Source organism: Entelurus aequoreus, linkage group LG02 (assembly GCF_033978785.1).
Source record: "Entelurus aequoreus isolate RoL-2023_Sb linkage group LG02, RoL_Eaeq_v1.1, whole genome shotgun sequence".
Lineage (NCBI taxonomy): Eukaryota > Metazoa > Chordata > Actinopteri > Syngnathiformes > Syngnathidae > Entelurus > Entelurus aequoreus.
The window spans coordinates 68,161,058-68,180,116 of NC_084732.1; the positions used below are offsets into that span (position 1 = coordinate 68,161,058).

The 19,059-nt window shown below is 37.8% G+C and overlaps 1 protein-coding gene across 18 annotated transcripts in view; it reads right to left on the bottom strand.

The window, feature by feature from the left end:
- tjp1a (tight junction protein 1a) overlaps positions 1–19,059 on the bottom strand; it is a 217,233-nt gene that overhangs the window by 144,162 nt on the left and 54,012 nt on the right. Inside the window, exon 1 of one of the 18 annotated variants that reach the window (XM_062031175.1) lies at positions 6,450–6,713. The exons of the other annotated variants lie outside the window; for them this stretch is intronic. The gene's annotated coding sequence lies outside the window, so the exon portion shown is untranslated. Of the gene's footprint in view, positions 1–6,449; positions 6,714–19,059 lie in introns of those variants that run through there. 18 annotated transcript variants of the gene reach the window in all.

Below are 19,059 nucleotides of genomic sequence, written 5' to 3' on the forward strand. Positions count from 1 at the left end.
ATTATCAGTGGTTTTGTTTCGACCTATTATGCAAAAACAATTTTTCTTACTTATTCGTACCCGCTGATGTGTATTTGTAGTGTGTAGTTCAAACCTAATCTGTCAATAGTCTCGCTATGGAAGTGCTAAAAACTACAACAAAAGATGACAGGGAGAAGATGCAGTTGAAGTGGACCTCCCACCAAATGGTGCATGTTGAAAATAGGGTCAGAAAACGACTTGAAAACGGTTTGTAAAACATAATCTATGCAAAATGTTGACCAAAAAACACCATTGCATGTTTTCTAGACCAGGGGTTCTTCACTTTTTTGGCCTCAAAGCCTAATTTTCCACTCCAGAGGTGCCTGGGGCCCACCCAAATATTAATACTGAATTAGTAATCCTACTCTTAATGTTATTCATATTCAATAATTATATCTAACCTACTTGGAGTTTAACAGGATAAACCTTGTCAAATGATATGAAACCATGTGTTACTCACAAAGACTATTATCAAGGCTTAGGTCAGGCTGATCAACAAAAAAAAATATTAATCAAATATACTGCAACAGAACTCAACAGGCTCAAGACATTAAAGAAACATTGAGAACTTAGAATTAGGTCCTGACGTTGATTAAGTCAAACCTAATGTTGAGAGAACATGCTTTTTGACAATGTTTCATTAATGTTGGGTTCTGACGTTGATTTGGACCATTGAAATGTGGTCATTTCCAAACCAACACTGTGGATTCAACGTTAGACATCAACGTTGTCTCAGTGTACAAATACAACTATTTTGCAACATTGTTTCAAAGTCAGTTTTAAAGGAGATGTATGTACAGTATCAACGTTGCATCAATGTCTTGTGCCTGCTGGGAGGCGACTCCAAATGTGATTAAAAAAAAAGAAGGAAATACGCAGTGCTCAAAATAAATTACTTCTAACTAAATTACATAATACTAATATAATAATAATAATAATAATAATAATGTATATATTGTATGTCTTAAATAAACAGTCAACATTTTTTAAGTATAAATAAAAATACAGCTTCACCACTTAAGTTTTGTCAACCCAAAACGTTGAAAGAGCCATATTGGACCAAAAATACAAAAACAAATCTGTCTGGAGCCACAAAAAATAAAAGGCCTTATATAAGTCTTATAATGAAGACAATACATAATGTAAGTGTCTATATTAACTATAATAGCCTACTATCAAAATGACTATGTGTCGCAGGCTGACGCAAATCTTCATTGACATAAATGTTGAAATGTAATATTTATTCTACACATTTTTACATTGGAAACCATTAGTAAATCAGAGGCTACTCAGAAGGTGATATAACTCCTGGAAATGACTGTCTTTTAATGGCCAAAGGTATAAATGTGTGTGTCCAAGTTAAATGAAACGACAGGCTGTCTTCTTTTAATAGATTTATTACAATCTTTGGCAAGTTAGGTAATGTTTGCTGTGGTCTGGAACAACATGGCACACAAACAACTATCTGAAATGCAGCCAATATTACATACAGATAATGTGTCATGAGACATGCAAAACTAAATGATATACAAAGAAGATAAAAGTCAAGGATATTAAATGAGTTCAAATATACCTACAAATGAGGCATAATGATGCAATATGTACATTCGGCTAGGCTAAATAGCATGTTAGCATTGATTAGCTTGCAGTCATGCAGTGACCAAATATGCCTAACTAGCACTCCAACAAGTCAATAGCATCAACAAAGCTCACCTTTGTGCATTCACGCACAGCATGAAACTTTTGGTGGACAAAATGAGACAAAGAAGGAGTGGAAGATTTTACATGTAAACAAACTGTTGCGTCACAGTCCACACTATGGTGAGTTCAAGAACCTCCGAAATGAGTAGGACAAAACGATGTACACCAAATATTCTCGTCAGTGAAGCATACACACAAACATATTAAACAGTGGGCTTTCTAACAATTGGGAAGGCTTGTGTCATGTGTGTCCTCAAACAAAAAACGTACTAAAACAAAAACCTTATTTTTCCCCATTCAATTCGTTTTAAAAAATGCTCCGGGGAGCCACTAGGGCGGCACTAAAGAGCCGCTGGTTGCTGACCCCCGACTTAAGTCATAATGTTTGCGTTTAAGAAACTTCTCTATGACTTTAGTTTAAGACATCTTCTGTTCGTTTGAGATTGTCATTACTGCCACAAGTGGTAAAAAAGTGTATTACAACAAAGTACTGCTGCGGCCCATAACAGACCACAGCTGAAAAACTGATATTTTTTGGCGGCCCAACAATGGGCCCTGGCCCTATGGTTATGAAACACTGTTCTAAACCACAAGGAGGTGTTTTAAATATAGAAAATAAATCATCATATGACCCATTGACCCCTTTAATGCGCCTTATATGATGGTCTTTATATATGAAAACATACCTGTTCATCAACAGTGCTCCTTATAACCCCGTGCGCCTTTTACGGTATTAACAGTAAAAAAACAAAAAACCTCAAGGTAATACACAAGCATGTAACTGCAGTGTTAAACGTTCATTTTTGCGGGTTCCTTTTTAACAATGTTTTTGCAGCGTAGCAATGCCAACCTGGCGACATTTTGCAATAAAGAGAGGTGTGCTCTGCCTTTAGCTGAGGCTATTTTTAGATGCATCTGCAACCACGGTAGAAAGCCACTCCAAAAACATCACAAACATTTTAAGACATGCAGCCCAGGACATCATTCTCTCTCTCTCGCCAAGAGAAACATTGCACAATTTGAAAAAAAAAACCCCTCTCAGACAAATGTGCAATTAGTCGATTATTACCATGTCTAATTAACATCCATTGCCACAGCACTAAACACTGACACACTTTGCACAGAAGCAAAAAGCACCTCAGAAAGGAGCAATATAAATATAATATTTTCACATAGACTAGTGTTGTCCCGATACCAAAATTAATTTGATACTTTTCGGTACTTTTCTAAATACAGGGGACCACAAAAAATATTGTTATTGGCTTTATTTTGACAAAAAAATCTTAGGGTACATTAAACATATGTTTCCTATTGCAAGTTTGTCTTTAAATAAAATAGTGAACAAACAAGACAACTTGTCTTTTATTAGTAAGTAAGCAAACAAAGGCTCTTAATTTAGCTGATGACATATGCAGTAACATATTGTGTCATTTATCATTCTATTATTTTATCAAAATTATTAAGGACAAGTGGTAGAAAATGAAATATTAATCTACTTGTTCATTTAGATTTAGACTTAGACTTAGACAAACTTTAAGGATCCACAAGGGAAATTGTTCCACACAGAAGCTCAGTTACAAAGGATGGAAAGTGTTAGGATGGAAAGGATAATGCAGGTATAAAGTAGACTAAAAATGTACAGTAGTAGCAATATAAAATATAACATATATGTAATATGTACATATTATATATACAGTATATGATATATACTGATATATTGAATTATTATATAATTTTTACTGTTAATATCTGGTTACATTCTCTCCTAACATGTTATATCTACACTTCTGTTAAAATGTAATAATCATTTATTCTTCTGTTGTCTGATACTTTACATTAGTTTTGGATGATACCACAAATTTGGGTATCAATCCAATACCAAGTCGTTACAGGATCATACATTGGTCATATTCAAAGTCCTCATGTGTCTAGGGACATATTTCCTGAGTTTATAAACATAATATACATTTAAAAAAAACGAAAGACGATGTTGTGATGCCAAAAAATATCGACATAATCACAGTAGTATCGACTAGATACAACCCTGTACTTGGTATCATTACAGTGGATGTCAGGTGTAGATCCACCAATGGCATTTGTTTACATTTTGACGCCGGTGAGCTACGGTGTGTAGTAAAGCATGTTTAGCTATTCCTCGTCCTGCAGGCATGATACTTGTAAGAAACTTACTTTATTTGTCGCCATGGAGACAAGGATTAGTGATTTAGAAGTAGCTAAAACACTGCCGACTGCGACTGGACTTTAGCCGCGAGCTAGCTAGCCATGTCTTAAAGCACCTTTTCCGTTCTCCCTTTTCTTTGGATGACACCACAAATTTGGGTATCAATCCGATACCAAGTCGTTACAGGATCATACATTGGTCATATTCAAAGTCCTCATGTGTCTAGGGACATATTTCCTGAGTTTATAAACATAATATACATTTTTTTTTAAAACGAAAGAAGATGTTGTGATGCCAAAAAATATCGACGTAATCATAGTAGTATTGACTAGATACGCTCCTGTACATGGTATCATTACAGTGGATGTCAGGTGTAGATCCACCAATGGCATTTGTTTACATTTTGACGCCGGTGAGCTACGGTGTGTACTGAAGCATGTTTAGCTATTCCTCGTCCTGCAGGGATGATACTTGTAAGAAACTTACTTTATTTGTCGCCATGGAGACAAGGATTAGTGATTTAGAAGTAGCTAAAACACTGCCGACTGCGACTGGACTTTAGCCGCGAGCTAGCTAGCCATGTCTTAAAGCACCTTTTACATTCTCCCTTTGCTTTGGATGACACCACAAATTTGGGTATCAATCCGATACCAAGTCGTTACAGGATCATACATTGGTCATATTCAAAGTCCTCATGTGTCCAGGGACATATTTCCTGAGTTTATAAACATAATATACATTTTTTTTTTAAAACGAAAGAAGATGTTGTGATGCCAAAAAATATTGACGTAATCATAGTAGTATTGACTAGATACGCTCCTGTACATGGTATCATTACAGTGGATGTCAGGTGTAGATCCACCAATGGCGTTTGTTTACATTTTGACGCCGGTGAGCTACGGTGTGTAGTAAAGCATGTTTAGCTATTCCTCGTCCTGCAGGCATGATACTTGTAAGAAACTTACTTTATTTGTCGCCATGGAGACAAGGATTAGTGATTTAGAAGTAGCTAAAACACTGCCGACTGGGGCTGGACTTTAGCCGCGAGCTAGCTAGCTATGTCTTAAAGCACCTTTTCCGTTCTCCCTTTGCTTTGGATGACACCACAAATTTGGGTATCAATCCGATACCAAGTCGTTACAGGATCATACATTGGTCATATTCAAAGTCCTCATGTGTCCAGGGACATATTTCCTGAGTTTATAAACATAATATAATTTTTTTTTTAAAACCAAAGAAGATGTTGTGATGCCAAAAAATATCGACGTAATCATAGTAGTATTGACTAGATACGCTCCTGTACATGGTATCATTACAGTGGATGTCAGGTGTAGATCCACCAATGGCATTTGTTTACATTTTGACGCCGGTGAGCTACGGTGTGTAGTAAAGCATGTTTAGCTATTCCTCGTCCTGCAGGCATGATACTTGTAAGAAACTTACTTTATTTGTCGCCATGGAGACAAGGATTAGTGATTTAGAAGTAGCTAAAACACTGCCGACTGGGGCTGGACTTTAGCCGCGAGCTAGCTAGCCATGTCTTAAAGCACCTTTTCCGTTCTCCCTTTGCTTTGGATGACACCACAAATTTGGGTATCAATCCGATATCAAGTCGTTACAGGATCATACATTGGTCATATTCAAAGTCCTCATGTGTCCAGGGACATATTTCCTGAGTTTATAAACATAATATAATTTTTTTTTTAAAACGAAAGAAGATGTTGTGATGCCAAAAAATATCGACGTAATCATAGTAGTATTGACTAGATACGCTCCTGTACATGGTATCATTACAGTGGATGTCAGGTGTAGATCCACCAATGGCGTTTGTTTACATTTTGACGCCGGTGAGCTACGGTGTGTAGTAAAGCATGTTTAGCTATTCCTCGTCCTGCAGGGATGATACTTGTAAGAAACTTACTTTATTTGTCGCCATGGAGACAAGGATTAGTGATTTAGAAGTAGCTAAAACACTGCCGACTGGGGCTGGACTTTAGCCGCAAGCTAGCTAGCCATGTCTTAAAGCACCTTTTCCGTTCTCCCTTTGCTTTGGATGACACCACAAATTTGGGTATCAATCCGATACCAAGTCGTTACAGGATCATACATTGGTCATATTCAAAGTCCTCATGTGTCCAGGGACATATTTCCTGAGTTTATAAACATAATATACTTTTAAAAAAAACCAAAGAAGATGTTGTGATGCCAAAAAATATCGACGTAATCATAGTAGTATTGACTAGATACGCTCCTGTACTTGGTATCATTACAGTGGATGTTAGGTGTAGATCAAATATCGACGTAATCATAGTAGTACTGACTCGATACGCACCTGTACTTGGTATCATTACAGTAGATCCACCATTGGCGTTTGTTTACATTTTAGCGGACCGGTACTTTTTAGAGGCGGTATAGTACCGAATATGTCATTAATATGGCGGTACTATACTAATAGCGGTATACCGTACAAACTTAACATAGACATAACAAAATATAAAAAATACAAGCACACTCACACGCTGTGCCTCCACAGGGATGCTCCTACCTGAGAGCGAGTCCCTCCGCATGCATGAGCAGCGTCGCGAGCGTGCGACTAAAACGAGGCTGGAGTTTCACACTTCGGACTGAGGGCAGAAGCAACCTGGCGTGACATCTGTGAGGGCCGCGAGATCATCTACATGACACCGCCGCCGATAGCCGGGAAGATATTGATTTAAAAAGCAGCAGCGCTCAAATTAGATTCCCGTGGGTCGGGACACCTAGGACTCGAACACTGCAGACTGGAAGTCAAGCTCATAGCGGCGCGGCGTGACCTTTCTGCTCCCTTCCTCCTCTCTTGCTGTGATAACAGAGACATTCCTGAGCTTGTTCCCTGCCTCGCCATAGGCCTCTCCCTTAATTCCACTGGAGTGTGTGGAATGTTGGGCCGGCGAGCGGAGCGGCCGGGAGGGATGCGGAGGAAATGAACAACATTAATACACTGAGCTGGGTAAAAGCTTGCGATGAGGGGGAGCGCCTGAATGCACCGCAACTCATGCAAAGCATCATTTAGAACAGTGTTTTTCAACCACAGTGCCGCGGCACGCAGGTGTGCCGTGAGATACAGTCTGGTGTGCCGTGGGAGATTATGTAATTTCACTAGAGATGTCCGATAATGGCTTTTTTTGCTGATATTCGATATTCCAATATTGTCCAACTCTTAATTGCAGATTCCGATATCAACCGATACCGATATATACAGTTGTGGAATTAACACACTATTATGCCTAATTTTGTTGTGATGCCCCGCTGAATGCATTAAACCAGGGGTGTCCAAACTTTTTCCACTGAGGGCCGCACACGGAAAAATTAAAGCCTGCGGGGGCCATTTTGATAGTTTTCATTTTCAAATCATAACAAAATATATGGATTTTGAGTTTTTTTTCCCTTTAGGGCTCCCGGGGACTATAAAGGGTCTAAGTCATTAAAATGTTAAAAACAAGTCAAATTATTTTTTTATTTTTTTTATTTAACACTTACAGTAAATCTCTACAGTATATCAACTTCAGGTTGATATAAAATTTAAAAAACCAAAAAGGTTTTATGCCTTTTCTGTCAAGACAACTTTGTTTTTTATAATAAAACTGAAATATGCAGTATTTCCCCCACTGCCCAAAACATTCAGAAAGCAATGTTTGATGTGAAGTAATTAGAGCCTTAAAAACATCAATAAAGCAAGACACCATTGATATTAATCAATTGTTATATTTGAGTAATCACAGTGAAAAGATAAATAAAATCCCATCAAATATATTTAGGATACAAAAGGTGCCCCACTCATAAAGTGATACATTTGTATTAGTTTTTTTTTTACTTTCAACACTTAAGTTACGAGATCAACTTCAGATATGTCTGTCAATTTTACGTTTAAACTATTATTTTGTTTGTTTTATGCTCTTTTGTCAAAGAAAACGTTTATGTTTTTGTATGGCAACCACACAATATATGCAATATTTTCCACATAAAACATTTTAAAGTGAAATATTTTAAATAATTGGAGCCTTGAATAGGTCAATAATTCATTATAACATTTTTATTTTTATTTTTTTTAAGCAATGGCAAAAAAAAGAAAAATAAAGATAGACAAAAGAAAAAAAGCAACCTGCATGGCAGCTTTGTGTCAACATTGCAACTTTTTCTAGTTAGATTTCACCTCATTCCACTTTTTGTATTATTTATTTTTTTATTTTTGCAATAGCATTTCTAGAATGTGTTGCAGGCCGGTAACAATTAGCTGCGGGCCGCAAATGGCCCCCGGGTGGCACTTTGGACACCCCTGCATTAAACAATGTAACAAGGTTTTCCAAAATAAATCCACTCAAGTTATGGAAAAAAATGCCAACATGGCACTGCCATATTTATTATTGAAGTCACAAAGTGCTTTTTTTTTTTAACATGCCTCAAAACAGCAGCTTGGAATGTGGGACATGCTCTCCCTGAGAGAGCATGAGGAGGTTGAGGTTGGGGGTGGGGCGGGGTTGGGGTGGGGCGGGGTGTTGGGGGTAGCGGGGGGTGTATATTGTAGTGTCCCAGAAGAGTTAGTGCTGCAAGGGGTTCTGGGTATTTGTTCTGTTGTGTTTATGTTGTGTTACGGTGCAGATGTTCTCCTGAAATGTGTTTGTCATTCTTGTTTGGTGTGGGTTCACAGTGTGGCGCATATTTGTAACAGTGTTAAAGTTGTTTATACGGTCACCCTCAGTGTGACCTGTATGGCTGTTGACCAAGTATGACTTGTATTCACTTGTGTGTCTGAAAACCCGTAGATATTATGTGACTGGGCCGGTACGCAAAGGCAGTGCCTTCAAGGTTTATTGACGCTCTGTACTTCTCCCTATGTCCGTGTACACAGCGGCGTTTTAAAAAGTCATACATTTTACTTTTTAAAACCGATACCGATCATTTGGAAACCGACACCAATACTGTCCGATATTACATTTTAAAGCATTTATCGGCCGATAATATCGACAGCCCGATATTATCGGACATCTCTAAATTGCACCTATTTGGGTTAAATAATTTTATGCAAACCAGTAATTATAATCCGCAAATAATGTGCCGTTGTTGAGTGTCGGTGCTGTCTAGAGCTCGGCAGAGTAACCGTGTAATACTCTTCCATATCAGTAGGTGGCAGAAGGTAGCTAATTGCTTTGTAAACGTTGTATCTAATGCTTAAACCAAAAATAAACAAAAGGCGAGTGCCCCTAAAAAAGGCATTGAAGCTTAGGGATGGCTATGGAAAACAAAACTACAACTGAACTGGCTACAAAGTCAACAAAAACAGAATGCTGGACGACAGCAAAGACTTGCAGCGTGAGGAGCAGAGACGGCGTCCACAAAGTGCATCCCGTACATGACATGACAATCAACAATTTCCACACAAATAAGGATAGCGTTCGCACAACAGCAACAGTCTTTATTGCTAAAACAAAACAGGTGCGGGGAATAGCGCTCAAATGAAGACATGAAACGGTTACAGTAAAATACAGACAAAACAGGAAAAGCCACCAAAATAGGAGCACAAGACACTACACACAGGAAAACACCAAAACACTCCAAATATGTCACAGCGTGATGTGACAGGTCGTGACACTTACTTTGAGACAAGAGCTATAATGATGCATGGTTGGTTATGGTTTGAATTCATATCCAACAATTGCAACAATGACACTTTTACTGTCAATATCAACTACAGAGTTTACATGTTTTATGTTTACTGCTGGCGGTGTGGCTCAGCATTTTTTTAATGAACAAAAAATGTGCCTTGGCTCCAAAAAGGTTGAAAAACACTGATTTAGAGAACGGGCCATGGATGATGCGAAGGTGCCTCGTTGGCCTAAAAATGGAAGTAAAACCTGTTTTCGTCAGAATTTTGAAAGATGAAGTGCCAAAATATATGCAATATTTTAATGCAATATGATTCCCGAGCGCGGCCCCCGCTGCTGCTCACTGCTCCCCTCACCTCCCAGGGGGTGGAACAAGGGGATGGGTCAAATGCAGAAGATAATTTCACCACATTTAGTATGTGTGTGTGTGACTATTGTTGGGACTATAACAAACTGTGGTAACACTAGTGATGTGCTGGCTCCATCTAGTGGTACACCAAAGAATCACTTATTAAATATTGTAATGAGCCGTTAAGGATTTATCAGCTTTCAATGGAAGTCGTTATAATCCGCCAACTGTAAACAAAACAAACATAACTGTCTTACACCGCCATTTCTATCACTCAACACGCGTGGGAACCGAATATTAAATACAATTTATTTGATTCATTATTTAAGTACAGTGTTTTGTTTTCCTATATTAAAACACAGTGTTGCTGTTCAAACTGTGTTTAATGTTACTGTGGCCAAAAATATTATATAGAGCGCCCTGATATAAGCCGCACCCAATAAATTTTAGAATACATTTTTTTTAAATATATTAGCTGTACTACACTATAATCCGCAGATATATACGTCTTGAAGTGAGTTATTTATTTAACCAGAAATATTTTGTAAATGTTTATTTACCTTAATTGTTTCCAAACGGTGCCTGTAACACAGCAGTAAAACGGCTTATCAAACAAAACAGAAGTCATTATCATTGACCTACTAGCTGCGGAAGCTAACTCTCCAATCAGCTAAAAACGCCACACATGCAGTATTGATTAGCATTTGTGATTTTACATGGCGATTTTAAACACCTCCAAATATGACAATTAAATATTAAATACAAGTCAATTAATATCTTAGCAAATTGGAATTAAAAATGCATTTTAATATAATATTTATAGTATAATATTTTAATTAAAAAATTGCAAAAAATAAATAGAAATATATCCAGAAATATGTCGGTAATAAAAAGCAAAAATATTAATACGATTGACTTGCTGTAATGACCCCTGACAGAGAACACACACAAAAAAAAAAGGATAACATTTTTGTGTGTGTAAAAATCATAAATTATGTTGGAAACATGTTCAAAAGACAGCAGGATTACAGAAGGAATTGTGCTGACCAAAATAAGATAATAACATCCAAAGTGATTTCCAAAGCACCAGTAAGTCCAACTCTATTTTGACGGTGAAACTTCTCTCATCTGCGGCCCACAATCACTCAAACACAAAAACGGGCAACATGAGAACATTCCAGAGAGTCAGGCGCTGGTCCAGTTATCGCTTGGCCTATTTCCAAGCAAAAGACACAGCTGCTGAAGGCCAGGTGAGCAGAGTACACATGAAGATGAAAGAGAAAAATAAAGAGATTTAGAAAACGTTTCTATCCTTAGAAAAAAATAAAACAAATATTTATCTGTCAGCGTAAGAGGCGGCGTGATTGGCCGTAAAAGATGAAGGGCAAAACATATGAAGGAAGGATATATTGCACCGCAGCGTCATAAATCTCTAATATGTCCCTTCACTTTATTTATGAGTCCCCATTAGGGATAAACCATCGTTGGGGATGATTGCTGAGCCAGTTTCTGTCAGGAAAAGGTGGAACAATTTGATAGTCCAACACATTCTGATTGGAGATGATATCAGTAGAAAAAATTGCATTTAGTTTAGATAACAATGAGTCCTATATTGGAATATGGGATCCATTATTCAAATTTGTTTTAACTATTAAATGAACCAAAAATATGACAGTGTGTTGTCAAGCTTATGAGATGCGATGCAAGTGTAAGCCACTGTGACACTATACTGTTAATTTTTTTTATTTTATTTTTATAAATGCCTGTAATGATAATGTCAATGAGGGATTTTTAATCACTGCTATGTTGAAATTGTTACTAATATTGATACTGTTGTTGATAATATTCATTTTTGTTTCCCTACTTTTAGACTGTTCTGTGTCATGTTTGTGTGTCCTCTCAATTGCTCTGTTATTGCTATTCTGAATGTTGCTGGGTTTGGTTTTGGAATTGGATTGCATTATTATGGTATTGTTGTGTATTGTTTTGTTGGATTGATTAAGAAAAAAAAAGGAAAAAAAAAAGGAAAAGGTGGAACATGCTTCTTTGTTAGCTTGTGTCACCCGGACGACGTCATTCAGAACCTCCTCACATCCACAAAAAAAAAAATACATTTGCTAATAATAATAGTTTCTGGTCAAAACAATAGTGTTTAGTTTTTTCATGCAATGTTTTTGCAGTGGACATGGGTATCTTTAGAGCAGAGTTCTTCAACAGGAGGTCCACGGCCTCCAGGGGCTCTGCAGATGAACTGCAGTTGGGCCGAGAAACTTTTGGTAGATTGAAAAAGTATATATGTATTTTTTAGTGGAGGTTTATGTGGTTTATATGTTATACAGAGCTCAATACCGGGGTAGAGCGAAACATACGTTAGGTGTTTCATCCCTACAAGCCTGCGAAACAGGCTTGTAGGGATGAAATAGCCTGTGTTTTTTCCTGACCTAACGTATATATAATTTTTTATATTTCCACAAATGTTTATATTTTTAAATACGGCTTAAGTTTAATGTGAATAAATAACATATCGCATTATAGATAGCTAGCGATTAACGCTTTCGTTGTCAGCTAGCAATTAACGCACTAGTTTTCAAGTAGCGATTGTCATGTTATTTGCCAACTAGTGATGAGCACACTAGTTGTCAGCTAACAATTCACGTTTGGATGTCAGCTGATGTCCTAGTTACCAGCTAGCGATTAGCACACTAGCTGTCAGCTAGCAATTGGCGCTCTATTTACCAGTTAGCGATTGGCGCACTAGTTGCCAGCTAACAATTAGCGCACTAGTTGTCAGCTAGCGAATAATGTGCCAGTCGCCAGCTAGTGATTGGCGCAATAGTTCTCAGCTAGTGATTAGCGCACTAGTTGCCAGCTAGCGATTAGCATGATAGTTGCCAACTGGGGATTAGAGTGTTAGTAGCCAGGAAGCTATTGGAGACACAATACTGTTATTTGAATATCGTTAGTATTGCACAATAACAAGGTAACTTTAAGACCAATTTAATGTAAAATACAATCATCATTTCATACAAGATTCATAAGTAGGGGGTCCCTGCTCCTTCTTTTCATCCTTGTGGAGGTCCTTAGCCTGGAAAAAGTTAAAGACCCCTGCTATTGAGAATACTCTTGTTTACTTCATATTAAGGATATTATTTTCGTTATTATTATCAAATTAGGGATAGGGTCATCATGTCATATCATGTCATAGGGATGGGTGTCTAATTTGGTACTTTTACAGGTACCGCCCGAATTCCTTCCGTGCTGATGATGTGTTTGACGGAGAAGCCGCTCGAAGGAAATACCGTAGGAGTCCAATCTCCAAGGTGAAAGCTGTACATTGTTCGGTACTTCCAGGAATTTGCCATGTCTCGAATGTGCCAATTCATGCCAAATTCAAGCAAATTTGTCCAAATCCGCAACTTTAGCGGCATTTTCGGCAATCAAATCTACCAAATGCGCACGGTAACGGTTTCATCGAAACGTACGTTTGTTTCCTGTGTAGCGACGCAGGAATAGCAACCTGTACTGTAACAAAATATCAACTCTTAGTTGCGCAAACAGGACAATTGTCATACTTAGACTTACTTCCTGTGACTGTCAAAAGCGCTAAGCCTTCTGGGTAATGCATTATATTAACATTCACTTCCTATTTGTTCTTGTGTTTACATATTTATTCAACATTTATTTATTCAGGATATGAAAGAAAATGAGGACCATATTTTCATTTGCACTGCTGACCTTGCAAAGAGGCAGCGTTAACATGTTAGAGATTGTGGAGGGGGGCGTGGCCTGCGGGCCTGCCGCGGAACGGGGTGTTGCCAGGACCGGCCTCGAAGACAGCGACAGGTGCGTAGATGGCCCAGGCGGGCCTTGTCATCTAATCACCTGTCGCCTTTATTAGCAGCAGCCGTGATGAGACGAGTAGTTGGAGTTGGAGGTGCTGCTGAGCGGACGCAGGAGAGAAAGACAGTTTGCTGGAAAGCAAAAGACTTTGCACTATTCTATGAAAATAAAACAGTGTTACACCCGGAATTCCTGGCTCTCCTGGCAGTGTGTGGTGGTCTGAAGAACCCACTAGAGGGCAACCTCTACAGAGATGTTGAAGTGTGATGATGATCCCTCATCGTCTCTCATTTTACAACAACGAGTACCGCTATAGATCGCTCTCAACAGTTTACAAATGCTGTTAATGTGCAGGGGTTAATGTGTTGGAACATAAATGGATGTTTAAGATGAACAAACACTTTTCAAGCGTAAAATGGAGAATGTCTCCAACCTTTGGTGGTGTTTCTTCCTATAATTGCAATGATTTATTACTATTAGTTATAATTAATTAAAACAGTACAGTCATTTGACATTGAGCTACAAGTATGATATTTTACTGCCATCTAGTGTCTTCTTTTAGGTCTGTGTAGTATAAGACAAGTACCGTATTTTTCGGACCATAGGGTGTACCGCATTATAAGGCGCACTGCCGATGAGCGGGTCTATTTAGGTCTTTTTTCATACAAAAGGCATACCGAATTATAAGGCGCGTTAAAGGGGTCATTTTATGATTTTATTCTACAAACCCCGTTTCCATATGTGTTGGGAAATTGTGTTAGATGTAAATATAAACGGAATACAATGATTTGCAAATCATTTTCAACCCATATTCAGTTGAATATGCTACAAAGACAACATATTTGATGTTCAAACTGATAAACATTTTTTTTTTGGAAAATAATCATTAACTTTAGAATTTGATGCCAGCAACACGTGACAAAGAAGTTGGGAAAGGTGGCAATAAATACTGATAAAGTTGAAGAATGCTCATCAAACACTTATTTGGAACATCCCACAAGTGAACAGGCAAATTGGGAACAGGTGGGTGCCATGATTGGGTATAAAAGTAGATTCCATGAAATGCTCAGTCATTCACAAACAAGGATGGGGCGAGGGTCACCACTTTGTCAACAAATGCATGAGCAAATTGTTGAACAGTTTAAGAAAAACCTTTCTCAACCAGCTATTGCAAGGAATTTAGGGATTTCACCATCTACGGTCCGTAATATCATCTAATGGTTCAGAAAATCTGGAGAAATCACTGCACATAAGCAGCCAAGCCTGTGACCTTCGATCCCTCAGGCTGTACTGCATCAACCAGCGACATCAATGTGTAAAGGATATCACCACATGGGCTCAGGAACACTTCAGAAACCCGCTGTCAATAACTACAGTTGGTCGCTACATCTGTAAGTGCAAGTTAAAACTCTCCTATGCAAGGCGAAAACCGTTTATCAACAACACCCAGAAACGCCGTCGGCTTCGCTGGGCCTGAGCTCATCTAAGATGGACTGAAACAAAGTGGAAAAGTGTTCTGTGGTCTGACGAGTCCACATTTCAAATTGTTTTTGGAAACTGTGGACCTCGTGTCCTCTGGACCAAAGAGGAAAAGAACCATCCGGATTGTTATAGGCGCAAAGTTGAAAAGCCAGCATCTGTGATGGTATGGGGGTGTATTAGTGCCAAAGACATGGGTAACTTACACATCTGTGAAGGCGCCATTAATGCTGAAAGGTAAATACAGGTTTTGGAGCAACATATGTTGCCATCCAAGCAACGTTACCATGGACGCCCCTGCTTATTTCAGCAAGACAATGCCAAGCCACGTGTTACATCAACGTGGCTTCATAGTAAAAGAGTGCGGGTACTAGACTGGCCTGCCTGTAGTCCAGACCTGTCTCCCATTGAAAATGTGTGGCGCATTATGAAGCCTAAAATACCACAACGGAGACCCCCGGATTGTTGAACAACTTAAGCTGTACATCAAGCAAGAATGGGAAATAATTCCACCTGAGAAACTTAAAAATTGTGTCTCCTCAGTTCCCAAACGTTTACTGAGTGTTGTTAAAAGGAAAGGCCATGTAACACAGTGGTGAACATGCCCTTTCCCAACTACTTTGGCACATGTTGCAGCCATGAAATTCTAAGTTAATTATTATTTGCAAAAAAAAAAAATAAAGTTAATGAGTTTGAACATCAAATATCTTGTCTTTGTAGAGCATTCAATTGAATATGGGTTGAAAAGGATTTGCAAATCATTGTATTCCGTTTATATTTACATCTAACACAATTTCCCAACTCATATGGAAACGGGGTTTGTAAATTGAAAACATTTCCTTGTGGTCTACATAACATGTAATGGTGGTTCTTTGGTCAAAATGTTGCATAGATGATGTTTTACAGATCATCTTCAAGTTGCTTTCTGACAGTCGCTTCAAGATGCGCCGTTTTGTGGGCGGTCTTATTTACGTGGCTCACCTTCAGCAGCGTCTTCTCTCCGTCATCTTTGTTGTAGCGGTGTAGCGTGCAAGGACGGGAGTGGAAGAAGTGTCAAAAGATGGAGCTAACTGTTTTAATGACATTCAGACTTTACTTCAATCAATAACGGAGCAGCTTCTTCTCATCTGTGGCTCACTAGTGCAACAACAATTGCAGAAATGTGTCCTGTGAAAGAACGTCTGATCGGAACTTTCTAAAAACTAAAGTTCCTTGGATGAATAATGTGAACTCACTACACCGGTATGTTTTAGCGCTTCCAAAGCGAGTCTAATGACAGATATAAGTTAGAACTTTACGGTACTTTATATTACAAATGGCAACCGTGGAGGATAATGCCCCACAAGAAGAGGATGGAGAAAAAGAAGAAGATTATTGACTACGGCAGACTACAAAGGCAGACGGGCGCAAATTTTGAGGACTTATGCAGATCCCAAATCACATCAGCAGGTACCAGAAGGTAAGAAAAGTTGGTTTTGCATAATATCGCGAAACCAAACTCCAGATATGTCTGCTAATAGGTGCCATTGTGCAGTCCTTATACACACACCATAGTAATACTTGTATGTTGAAGCAGAGTACGTCTGAGTACAGTAGCCGTAATGCTTCGACAATCCATCAAGCGCTTACTAAAGTCGTACTAAAACATTTTGACAGATTTTTGAATGCCGTGTGTAAGGTTCTATATTCTTAATGGAACATTTAAAGTTTCGGTGTTGTTTACTTGAGTCATATTGCAGTTTACACGTATCTCTTATGTGTGACTGCCATCTGGTCACTCTTATCATTACACCATGTACCAAATAAAAGAGTTTCGAGGTCGGTAAGCACAACCAGAATTATTCCGTACATTAGGCGCACCGGGTTATAAGGCGCACTAACGATTTGTGAGCAAATGAGAGGATTTTAAGTACGCCTTATCGTCTAAAAATACGGTAAATCATCAATACAGTAATTGTTTTCCAATTGTTATTGTGCTTTTGGAAGTGAAGTCTACAAGAAACACTTAAGACATTGATTTTTAAACTTATAAAATCACAACCTAGTTCAATGTTGTTGAGAAATCAGAAACGTTGCGACTTTTGGTGCAACTTTCTGAAAAAGCTGCTGTGAATTCAGGCATTTTAGGTCACAATCACGCATAAATGTCTGTAAGGGAGTGATTTTTACTACATTGCTTAAGAAAACTGCTGTACTTGTTTCTGTACTATATTGTTTTTATACAATATTTCTCTTTTAAATTTGCTTTCCATTTTAATGGGCATGTTACATTTTAAAATGGTGCTGTTTTGTGGGGCCAATCCCGACTTAAATTGATTTAAATTCATTTAAATGGGCAATGTTGACTTGAAATACAAGTGTTTTGAGTTAAAAGCTGAACCAATGAAGCCCCTAAATTAAGGTACTTCTGTATTTTGCTAATAAATCAATTAAGCAACAATAAAATTAAAGGACCTATTTGGGAGAGGTTGCTTTCCTTTAGTGTGTGTTTATCATGCTCTCTTGGTCCGCAGGCCCGCAGCTTGGTGGAGTTGATCTCACGCAATTAAATTCCTATCTGGCATTTTTGCCCACCTGCTTGACCGTTTGCCAGCCCCTTTTTTATTAAAAGCTAACAAACAGTGAAAGTAACATGGATGTGGGAATAGGAGGATGGTTAATCTGCGTGCAATATCACACAGACACAGAAGGAGCTTCCACTAAAACCCAGTCAAAAAGGCCTCCGTGTGGCTGAAGGACCTCATGTTTGACTTAGATCTGGAGAAAATGAAATATAATCTGAGGGGTACACAAAAACAATTTGACTTCACTTGGGGCTGCATGATTAGTTACATAGCTAAATTAAAGATACTTTAGGACAAATGTGACACTCACTGTTGACAATGAACCTTTTGACTCACCTCAATTCTCTTTGTTTTGTTTTGATTCAGTGAGAGTGACACTTCTCTGTATGTTTTTTTTTTTTTTTTTTTTTTTTACTCAGTTCCTTTAATTTTCTATCTGTTTGTGGTGAAGAGGAAGGCAGTACATTGCCACCCACGGTGACTGATCTGTGACAAGAAAATGTAGGACCAGGAGTGGGCGGAAAGTTTTTATTTTTTTATTTTATGGTTTCCTTTTTTTATTTTTTTTTATTTTATTTGTTTATGTTTATTTTTTTGGTTTCTAATTACCTGTATTATTTCCCCCCCATCAAATGAATAACTAAGAATAAAAAAAAAATTGAAATTCACTCACCACCTGACACCTTGTGTGTAATATTTTTAATTTACACGGATAAATATTAAATATATATGCATAGGGTACTTTTCACATTTTAATCGATACAATGCTACAATTCTACCAGTATGTGGGAACCGATTGGTATTCAACGGTACCAATTTTTGTTTTTTTTTACAAATGTGTTAATAAATGTTAATTGTTTAACAAAAATAAATACAAATATATATATATATATATATATATATATATATATATATATATATATATATATATATATATATATATATATATATATATATATATATATATATATACTTTTAGTTTTTTTTACATAGGAAATATTTTATAAATGAAAAAAAAAAACGAATTCCATTAAAAAAAAACAACTCATCAAGAAAATTAGTTTGAATCAGCCCAGCATGCAGCTATAAAATTATAAAAGGATGTTGCTGTATGGATGATATATCTAACAGTTTTTTACTGACAAACCATGCAAATATGTTGACACACACACACACACACAAACACACACACATTCTATGTTCCTTGTCTGTCTTTGCAGCGCAAGCACAGATCCGCACAGGGACGGTGTGGCGAAGTTGGTAGAGTGGCTGTGCCAGCAA